Below are 10,698 nucleotides of genomic sequence, written 5' to 3' on the forward strand. Positions count from 1 at the left end.
CCTGCCACATATTATGCAAGGTAATTTATGTAAGGTAAAATAGATGCATACAGGTAACTATGTGAAATGATGGATATGCTAATTAACTTGATTGTGGTAATCATTTCACAATGTATACATATGCCAAATATGTTATACACTGTAAATATATATAATTTTTTATTTGGCAATTATACCTCAATGAAACTGGAGAAAAACATGCACACGAAATGACTCTCTGTTTCATAAGAACAGCTACAAACAGAAGGATATACATTGATTATATGAGAATGGTTATCCATGAGGCCAAAGGGAAATGGGATTGGGAGTTGTTGAGAGGGAACAGACATATAAATAAAACAAGAGAAGGGCCTTGTGCGGTCCAATTATAAGGGCCATGATTTGAGAACTAATAAAACCCAATACACTTGAGGTTCAAATAAAAAGGAGAGAGATGAGAAAAGCAAGTACCAGACTGAAGAGCACCAGCATTTAGAGGTCAGGTGAGGTGAAAACCTGAGTCCACCAGTTAGGCTTTGTGTGCACCATGCCCTCAGACTAGATGCAAGATGTATTCACATATTTGTTTCCTGCCTGACCTCAGAGGATTCTCTCTTCTTGTTGTCAGGAATACTCAGAGGTTTCTCTCTTCTTGTCAAGAACTTCAATCCCCCACCTTGGCAAAGGTTTTGTAAGTTTTAACACTGGAGATATATAACACATAATTCAGAATAACCATTTCTAATTTGTTTCAAGAGATACTTTCCTTCAACTATTTAAGAATAAAAGGGGCAACAAAAATATACTGTGCCTCAGTTTTCTCAGATATGAAATGGTGATCATTTGGTTTTCATCAACTTGTGCCTGGTCTATATTGTCAGCCTCCTAACTGATTTCCTCACCTGAGAGCTCCCCTCCAGTCCTCCCTTTATATTGCCACAATGATATTTATAAAGATAAAAATGGGATCAAGTTATTTCCCTCATTAAAAGTGTTGCATGACTCACCAGTGTCTTCAGAAAAATATCCCCTGTCAGGAGCAAGGCAGCGTGATGTTGGAAGAAACTCAGGGGTTTTGGGGTAGACAAACAACTTGAAAATTAACTATCTATATGACCTTAAGCAAGTTACTGCACCTCTGAGTTTAGTTTCTATGCCTGTAAAATACGGACAATAATTCTCACCTTATAGGGTAGTGGTTCTCATGATTTAGTATGTATTAGAATCACCTGGAGAGCTTGTTAAACCACAAAGTGCTGAGACCCACCCCCAGAGCTTCTGATTCTTTAGGTCTGGGATGGACTTAAGAATCTGCATTTCTAACAAGTTCCCAGGTGATGCTGATGTTACTGGGCACTTGACTACACTTACGGAACCATTATTACAGGGTATTGTGAGGACAAGAGATTATGCATGTCGAGAGCCTCCCTACTATGCTGTCTGTAAATGAAAGTTGCTATTGTTTCTTTCATGTCCCTCCAACCACTTGGTCTCCACTTCTCCAGTTTCATTGCCCACCACCAGCCTGCACACATCCTGTGTGCCAACCACAGCAAACCACTCACTGTTCCCTGAACCTCCGGTGTAGTTTTGCCCTTGGGGACCTTTGCCTGTGCTTGTCTTTCTTCCAAGAAGGTCCCCGCCCCTCCTCCCACCTATACCACCACCGCACTTTGGAAGAATTTCCTCCTCTTCAAGGCCCAGCTCAAATGCCCAGGAAGTTTCTGCACATCTTCTTCAGTTGAAATTAATTGCTCATTCCTACAACACTTCATCCATCTATTTGTTTATTTATTCATTTTGTAAATATTTATTGAGTATGTGCTAGGCTCCATGTTGGCTGCTGGGAATGAAATGTTGAACAAAACGAGATATTATCCATGTTTCAAAAGAACTCAAAGTCTTTGAGGGGAAAAGAATTGTTACTCAAATAAATACAAATGAAAGTAAAATTACAATACTGACAAGCAATAAAAGAGGGAAGAACAGGCTGCTTTGAGCACTTTTAACAGAAAAAGATTTATAGAGGATTAAAATTCCCCTTTTCTATATGAATTGTTGAACTCTGTAAGGTTAGAATGGAGGAACAATACAAAAATGACTTGGGTTTGCATAGTGCTTTTTATAATGAACTTATTTTCTGGTCTATTATGGAGATAATTTCATTAATTCTCATAATAGCACGACGTGCAATCTCACAGCTAACACATATTGAGCACATACTAAGTTCATGCAAGTATTCTAGCTAGTACCAAGGGCTGTCAGAATAAATAAGGTGTGGCTCCTACTCTCAAATTGCTAACACCCCAGTGGGAAAGGTTATATTGCACACAAGTCTCAAACCCAAGGCATAGGGAAAAAGTATAGGAAAAGGCCTTAATCATCTAGTTCTCTCCTCCCCCACCAGAATGCAGGTAGTGACACTTTCTCCCTTGTGTACCAGTGTTGCCCAGGATCAAGACCAGTGCCTGGTGTATGATGGACAAGTGATATCTGTTAGGTGAATGAACACATCCCCACACTCGATGTGCCTGTTCAGGCTTCCATCATAATTGCCCTACACTGTTACAATCTGACCTTCCTGGCTTTAGCCATGCCACCTTCAAGCCATCCCCCTTATCACAGCAAAAACAACAACAATAAAAACCACCACCGTGAAACTCGCAACTCTTCTATCTGCTATTTAAAACTTGCCAGTGCTCCCTCTGCTCTTGGGAAAAGTCCATTATGTCTCATGTGGGCTATGAGGCCCTTTGTGATCTGGGTCTGGTGTATACCTTCTGCCTCAGCTGCTGTCCATCTTCTGCCTCGGCTGCTGTCCAGCAGCACTGCCCCCTGTGCACCCCCTACAATGTGGTCCAGCCAGAGTGTGATGCTTGTGGTTCCTCGAATGTGCCAAACTCTTTCTCCTCTGGAAACTTCATCCCTCACTTCTGTTCCCACTGCCCACTGCTGATAAATATAAGCTAAAAGTTAAATTTCCCAACTTTGAGACAACCTGCCAATAACTTCCTTATATCCTTTCTTATATCCTCAGCTTTCTATCTGAGGCTGGGAGGATGAAGTTAATTATTAATGATGATTAACAATTGGGATAGAATTCCAGTGGTTTTACAGAACAATTGTAGTTCCTGACCTAACAACCCTATTCTCAAATTAGTTTTGGATAAATATGTGATCGTTTAATGAGTGAACACAACAGCTTCCATAGGAGATCAGGTAAAGTAATAGCAGCCTGCCCTTAAAAAACAAGCTCTCCTATTTTGTTAATCAATGAGGGACTAAGAGTGTTGTTGCTTGTGGCTCTGCTAGGAACAGACCATATCTGCACATTTTAGTTTTCCTGATTTACAAATTGAAAATCAATGTGTCCTTATTAACAGTACTTTAGACCTTGGATGGGTCTGCCCCATAGATCCAAAGCATAGTATAAAGAATGGCAAACTGAAGGCCATAGCCCAATCACATGGCTGCTCCTCAAAGGAAGGCTCCAGTCTCTTAAGAAAGTCTGCATCCTCTTCCTGACATGTTGTTGACTGTTAACACCTGGCCTTTCAGTGCCATTAGAGTAAACTTCATTAAAATATTGTGGCACTTCTGCTTTTAGTAGAACTAGAAATCCGTGAAGCATGCAAACAGAGCATGAAAATGAAAAACACCAAGGATGGTTTATGAAACTTTTTCAGACCTAAGAAAAGTTTTGCTTCAGTCTGAATTTTGATTTTGGTGGGAGTCCACATGATTTCCTTCACTTAAAGCAGTAGATCCATGTCTGTTTTCTAACTAGCCTCTTCTTGGTTACATGGTTAACTGGCCTCCACAGTGCCAACTTGGGCAATTCTGACAAGGTCAGGCAGTGGGAATGTCCAGGCATAGATAGACCTCTGGTGCCCATTGCCCATTCAAAAAAGTCAAAATGTGAAGGCTGACTTACAGACTTCTGAGCAAATGTTCAGCGAGCTGAAACACCCTGGGAGACCATGACTATATCCTATGAGGATCCTCAGGCACAAATCAGTTTGTCCTATAATATAGTTGTATGCCTATCTTCTCCATAAGCGTGTCAGTCTCTGTAAGGTGAGAATTCTGATCAATCTTTTCTCTGTCTTTCAAAATCCCTTTATTCCCTCCCCCATCCTTCTCCTGAACACATGTACAGCTTCTGGCACAGTGGCTTACAGGACTTCAGGAAATTTCTTGAATCAAAAAATATCTTATATTCATGTTTGTGAGACTCAGCTATGCTGGCCTCTCACCACAGTTCAATCCATGTTAGGTATAAAGTAGAATGCCCTAAACAGTTCTCTGGAACCTCACCCTTCTGGGGGTTTAATACTGAATTTCTGGAAGACTTCCCAAAGCACAGGCTCTGAATCCAATGGAGTAGGGAGGTTTATAAATAGCAAATTTATGCCTTTTTATGCTAGAAGTTGCTTTTCATTTAATTAATGAAAAAAATCAGTGTTACTATTTTTCTTACTTTCTTTTAATGATAAAAATATAGCCATCACATTATCCTTTTATAAGTATATTGCTGATTACATATCCTGATTCTTGATTTTTTTACTCTCTGTCATACCTGAATCCTATTTATGAAGTTAATTCATCTGAAAAAGAAGTCACCCCTGCCATTTCTCAGTTCCTGCTTGTCTCACAGGTGACACGTGAGTTCCTGGATACATTCAGGCAAGACCTGAAAGTATAAAATGTTCCAGGGCTGTAAATAATGTTAGGAAACCATTCTGCCACAGCCCATGGGGACAAGTAAAAGAAACCCTGGACACTGCCGTTCTGGTAAGCTGCTGTCAGTTGAAATGTACACAACATTCTGTTCTCTCTGTTTCTAAGAAAGGAGTTATAAATATGAAAGGGCAAACCAAAACATTTGGATGCTTAGATAACTCTATCTCTGATGAGAACCCATGCTGTCTAAAAGTAGGCTAGGAACTGGTTAAATGAAGAGGTCCTAGAGATTCCCATTCAAGAACCCTGGAAGGACAACATGAGTAATTTTAATCTTAATTATTTATTGTTGCTCTGGATACCAAAGGCTGTTAGTAAAAACTAACACAACAAATTTCTAAATAATAAAGTTGAGAAATTGTTGGCTCGGGTCTGAGCCGATGGTTCCTATTCTGACTGGGTCTCTTTCAAGTGAAAATCATTTGTCATATTTCAGCCTTCCATTTTCTCTAGGCAAATGTCTTGGAGTGATCCTTGAAGCCTTTCACACTCCACATCCAAACCATTAGGAAATCTTATGGGCTTTACCCTCCAAGTTATGTGTGGAATCTGACCATTTCTAACCAACTCCACTGCTAACTACCCCAATTTAAACCACAATTTACTCTCACCTGGATGATAAATAGCCTCTTTCTTTGATCTGTGGGTTTACACATTTTATCAAAATTGAAAATTAATTGGCTATTAATTTATCAAATAGTTTTTCTTCCCTCTCTTTCTTCTTTTTTGGGGACTTCAGTTATGTATGTATTAGGGCACTCGAAGTTGTCCCACAGCTCACTGACACTGCTTATTTTATTTGTTTATTTTTAATTCCTTTGTCTCTGGGTTTCATTTTGGGTACTTCCTATTTATATATCTAACAAATTTATTGATTTTTTCTCATGCAATGCCTAATCTGCTGTTAATCCAAAATCCAGGTTACATTTTATTTTAGTCATCATCATTTTCATCTATAGAATTTCAATTTGAATCTTTTTGTATTTTCCATCTTTACTATGTTCAGTCTTTCCTCTAGCTTCTTGAGCATATGGAATATATTTTTAATATTTTTACCTACTAGTTCTATCATCTGTGTTAATTCTGGGTCAGTTTCAATTGATTGAAGTTTCTCTTTATTATAGGTGGTATTTTTCTCCTTCTTTGGATGTCTGATAATTTTTGATAGGATGCCAGACTTTGTGACTTTTTTTTTTTAGCTTGTAGGATATTGTATATTTTTATTTTCCTGTGGATATTCTTGAGCTTTATACTGAGACATAATTGCATTCCAACTTTTTGGGGGACTAAATTTGTGGTCACTTACCTTTATGGTACCCGTAACCTTGCTACTAGACAACTTGTGTTACTGTGGAGTTTGGTACTTAGAAACAACAATCTACAAACTACTCCATGAGGTCTCCCTTGATGTTCATATATAGTGCTTGTTTGTCACTTTTCACATCTTGAGTTGGGAAGCTTTATATTGCTAGTGACACTAAGTCTTCCCTAAGTCTCACAACAGTAAGTCCTCACTTAACATCATTGATCAGTTCTTGGAAACTAACTTTAAGCGAGATGACGTACAGCAGATTTTCAAGTAACATAATTTCCTTCAACATCGTTTTCTTATAATGTTGATGTTAAAAATTTGTTTTGTTATACATCATTTCACTTGAAGTCAATTTCCAAGAACCTATTGAAAATGTTAAGTGAGAACTTGCTAGAGTTTACTCATGTCCTTTCCATCTTTGTTTCTCCCCCACCTTGTTATACCCATTCCCAACCCGGGCGCACTGTCCTTAAAATTGTGTGGGGCCCTGGCCTATGATTGTTAATGAGCGTGGCTAAGGGCCTTCTAGATTTACACTCGGTGATACTGTACATGTAGGTATCTGATAGCCCCCTAATGGCCCAATAACATCAGGAGTATCCTTTTCAATTAGAAAATTTAAGGCATCATTAAACAAACAAAAAACTTGATGTAGACATGTTAATACAAAGAACATGATTATAAGCAGGATTTTCCAAATTTCTAGTGAAAATCTATTTTGCTTGCTTCTGATGCATCTATAATATAGCATAATCAGTACTTTTAGTATGAATTACAACTTAAATACATGTCATTTTCAAGTAGATGCAGATCATGTTTGTTAGGGGAGGAATAAATGATGACAAATGGAGTTGGACCATAGCATTTCCTGAATCCAGACTATTGAAATCTGCTCTAAAGTGTTAAGAATTAGGTGGTACAAATGTATTCCCTCTTGAAAAGCTTTTGTTGTATAATTTCTATGTGGGGAAAAAAAGAAGGATAGATGACAGCTAATGTATTTTTGTAAATGCAAACAGCATCTAGAGTCTGCCTGAGGAGAAATTGTCTATGAAGATCATATTTCTGAATAAAAACAGGATTTCCTTTGTGGTTTAATTCAATGAGCAATTATGGTAAAACATCATTAACTCAGATATACTCATTTTCAATATGTGATCTTTTGGACACGGTGGACAGAAGGTTACTTTTGTCTAGAAAATTTCTTCTTCATTTTTTTAAAAGATAATTCTTATCACTGCAATTTGTTTGGCCATTATCCATAACTTTGTCTTATTAGGTCCCCATCCTTGTTTGTCCTGTTATACTTGTCACCATCCCAGCTACCCACACTTCCATGCAGTTCATTTGTGGCTCATGTTCTGATCCTGATCTCACAAAGCAGAAATCCCATGAATTAACTGGGTAATGATCCTTTACCTGTGCATAGCACTTCTCACTTTATAAAAAAATTTTATTTTTGTATTTCACTTAGTCTTCATAAAAGGCTATTTTTCTCCCATTTTATAGATATGAATATTGAGGTTCAGTGCAGCAGTCATTAATACTGTTCACCACATGTTTCTACTTCTCCCCCTCCTATACAGATGCTAAGATGGCATTTCCTGGCTTCTTTATGGTTTTGTGGAGCCAGATGACTGAAAACAATGAGTGGTTAGTGGCAGTAACATGTACCACTTCTGGGAAGAGCAATTAATTGTCAATATCATACCCTCCAGGGCTGTCTTTTCTCTTTGCCACAGGGACTGCCAATGTTTGCTATAGTAGCTGCTAAGTGACTACAACGGGCATGGAACATGAGCTATGCTGGTATTTCCAAAAATGTCTTTGAGCTAAAAGAGTTAATTTTCTGTGCCACCGTTTGTCCAAGTCACTAAATAGTAAGGTGCACTGCAAATCTGCAGGAACAAATAGTATGCAAAATTTTCCAAAATTATTTTACCAGAAAAAAAGCTATCTTTTCTTGTATAAGAACTTGCAGCATTAGCATTCTGCAGAATACACTTTGGGAAGACTTGTACTAGACCCTCCTTCTGCTTCTGTTCATGCATGTTTCTTCATCTTCCTCAGGTTAAAGGCCTTGGTTAGAGATGTGGTTAGGGAAGTTTGGTGGAGGTCTAGAGGGAAATTAGAATTAGATTGAAGATCACTTACCAGCAGGATCAGCATGAGCTAGGCAGAGGGTGGTGGCCACTGAGAGTATCTAAAGAAACAAGCGCAAGGCCAGCTGGGGGTCCAAGCCCAGTGTGAATAGTGAAGAGGAAAAAAAGGGCAGTTGCCTAGAGAAAGGGACAGTCAAATGAGCCTCCAAAGGACATGGATGGTGGAAGAATCCATAGATGAGACAGACTGCTGACCAGGAAGTGAGCATGGGAAAGGCAGAGAGATACAGCCTTACTAACAGCTACTATAACAATTATTAAATCTTACAGAGAACTCACTAAGTGCTAGGTACTTTGGTTAGCACTGTTTACATTTTTCTTACTTAATCCTGCAGGCATAATTAATATCCCCACTTCATAGTTGAGGGACTTACATAGTGTTATACAAACATTAAGAATTCAAGTTGGGATTTGCATCCATATCAGCTCAATTTCAGACACCATGTTTTTAGCCACTATTCTCTACTGCCTCTCTATAGCTTATGAAGCCCAGCTCTTAAGAAATACTTTCTGCGAGTAGCTGCCACACTAGAAAGATGGCAGAGCAAGAGCAAAGAAAAATCCCTTTGGTTCCAGAAAATCTCCTGAAAAAGAGGAAGGTTTATCAAGCCCTCAAAGCCATCCAGGCAAAGCAGGCACTTTTGGCAAAGAAGGAGCAGAGGAAAGGAAAAGGGCAAAGGTTTAAGCAACTGGAATAATTCCTGCATGATTGCTGGTGGCAGAAATGTGACAAGGTGCATCTCAGACAACTAGAAGTGAAACCTCATGACTTGGAATTGCCAGATAAACATTCCTTGGCCTTTGTTGTATGCATCAAAAGGATTGATGGCATGAGTTTACTGGTGCAGACCATTGCAAGACTTCGCCTAAAGAAAATTTTTAGTGGTGTCTTTATAAAAGTCACCCCTCAGAACCTAAAAATGCTGTGTATAGTGGAACCTTATGTGACCTGGGGATTTCCAAATCTGAAGTCTGTCTGGGAACTCATTTTGAAACGTGGACAATCCAAGGTCAAGAATAAGACCATCCCCTCTGACAGACAACACAGTGATTGAGGAGCACCTGGGGAAGGTTGGTGTCATTTGCTTGGAAGACCTCATTTATGAAATTGCCTTCCCAGGGAAGCATTTCCAGGAGATCTTATGGTTCTTGTGCCCTTCCCACCTCTCAGTGGCCCATCATGCTACCAAAAATAGAGTGGGCTTTCTCAACGAGATGGGCACACCTGGCTATCAGGGTGACTGCATCAATCAGCTCATCTGCCAGCTGAACTAGACCCAGGTGCCAAACTTCAGTAATTTTTATCAATGAAGTGGAAGCATGTGTTTTTGTTTTTTGGGAATTTTTATCAAGTATCTTCAGAGAAGATTATTTCCTGCTTTGTCTTCAAAACCTGGAAAGGAAGGGTCAAAGAAAAGACAGTAGCTTATGTTCATGGCAAGCACCTCTCATCACAGCCCAGTTCCAAGGAAAAATTCCCAGCGTTTTCTACATTGTGGCTGCCGCCTCGTCTGAAATCAGCACATTCCATGGGGGAAGGAGTCCTGCTTTGCTGCATCTTCTATCCCAGGTTTAATGTTGGTAAATGAGTAGCTCTAGCATTTGTATAAAGCTTCCTAAGACTCCTGCAGCAGTCGACGAGCCCAGGGACATAATTGAATCTGGAGATTCCTAGGGCCTTGTTTTGAAAAAGACTTGAAATACACATAGGAAGAAAGGCACAAAAACAAATATTTACTTGTCTCTGAAAAAAAAGAAAGAAGAAAGGAAGAAAGAAAGAGAAATACTTTCTGCTATATTGACCTTTCTCTTTACTAGCCTAATTAGTGAGATTTGAGTGTATTCACAATGAAGAATCTAGAGCAGTAGACCTGTGGGATATAATTTTAGGGGACTTCCATGTTTGTATAACCAGGTATTCCAGTTCTTTTCTCAAAAGTCAATCTAACAGATAAATCATCTCCCAGAATGGTCATAGTCAGTAAACAAAAGGCTTTCAAAACACCTTAATAACTACAATCGCTTTCTAATATAAGGCAACATCATTTTGATCTCAAAAATAAACTGTTGTGTTTTGTGACAGAAGGAGAAACTGGATACAGACTGATCTCTCTTAGATAGATAACTGGAGAAATCCATCTGAAACTGTTAAGCCTCTAGAAGAAGATGACTTCTAATTCAGAAAGTTTCTTTTTTTCTGGCACTGCTCAAAGATTGGATTTGGATCATTTCATTTTCTCCCCTGTTTAGTTTCTGTGATTAGGTCCACAGAGTTTAAGAGATATGAGTCATAAACTTTGAAACACAAAGACCTCTGATTCATCTAGAATTTGTTGAGTAGATGAGTCAGTATATTGATTAACTTGAGTGGCTACTGACACTTTTCCTTTTCATTACTAGTCATTCAGACACAGAATGGGTGGTGAGATACTTTTTCATACTTCTTTATCATCAGATTTTGTTTTCTGTGGTTTGTTAGCTTTTTTTTCTTGGTTATCTATA

At 38.8% G+C, this 10,698-nt stretch overlaps 1 pseudogene; it reads left to right on the forward strand.

Moving 5' to 3' along the window:
• The first annotated feature begins 8,717 nt into the window (after window positions 1–8,717).
• Window positions 8,718–9,471, forward strand: LOC100580530 (annotated as a pseudogene).
• Window positions 9,472–10,698: the final 1,227 nt, after the last annotated feature.

Source organism: Nomascus leucogenys, chromosome X, assembly GCF_006542625.1.
Source record: "Nomascus leucogenys isolate Asia chromosome X, Asia_NLE_v1, whole genome shotgun sequence".
NCBI lineage: Eukaryota > Metazoa > Chordata > Mammalia > Primates > Hylobatidae > Nomascus > Nomascus leucogenys.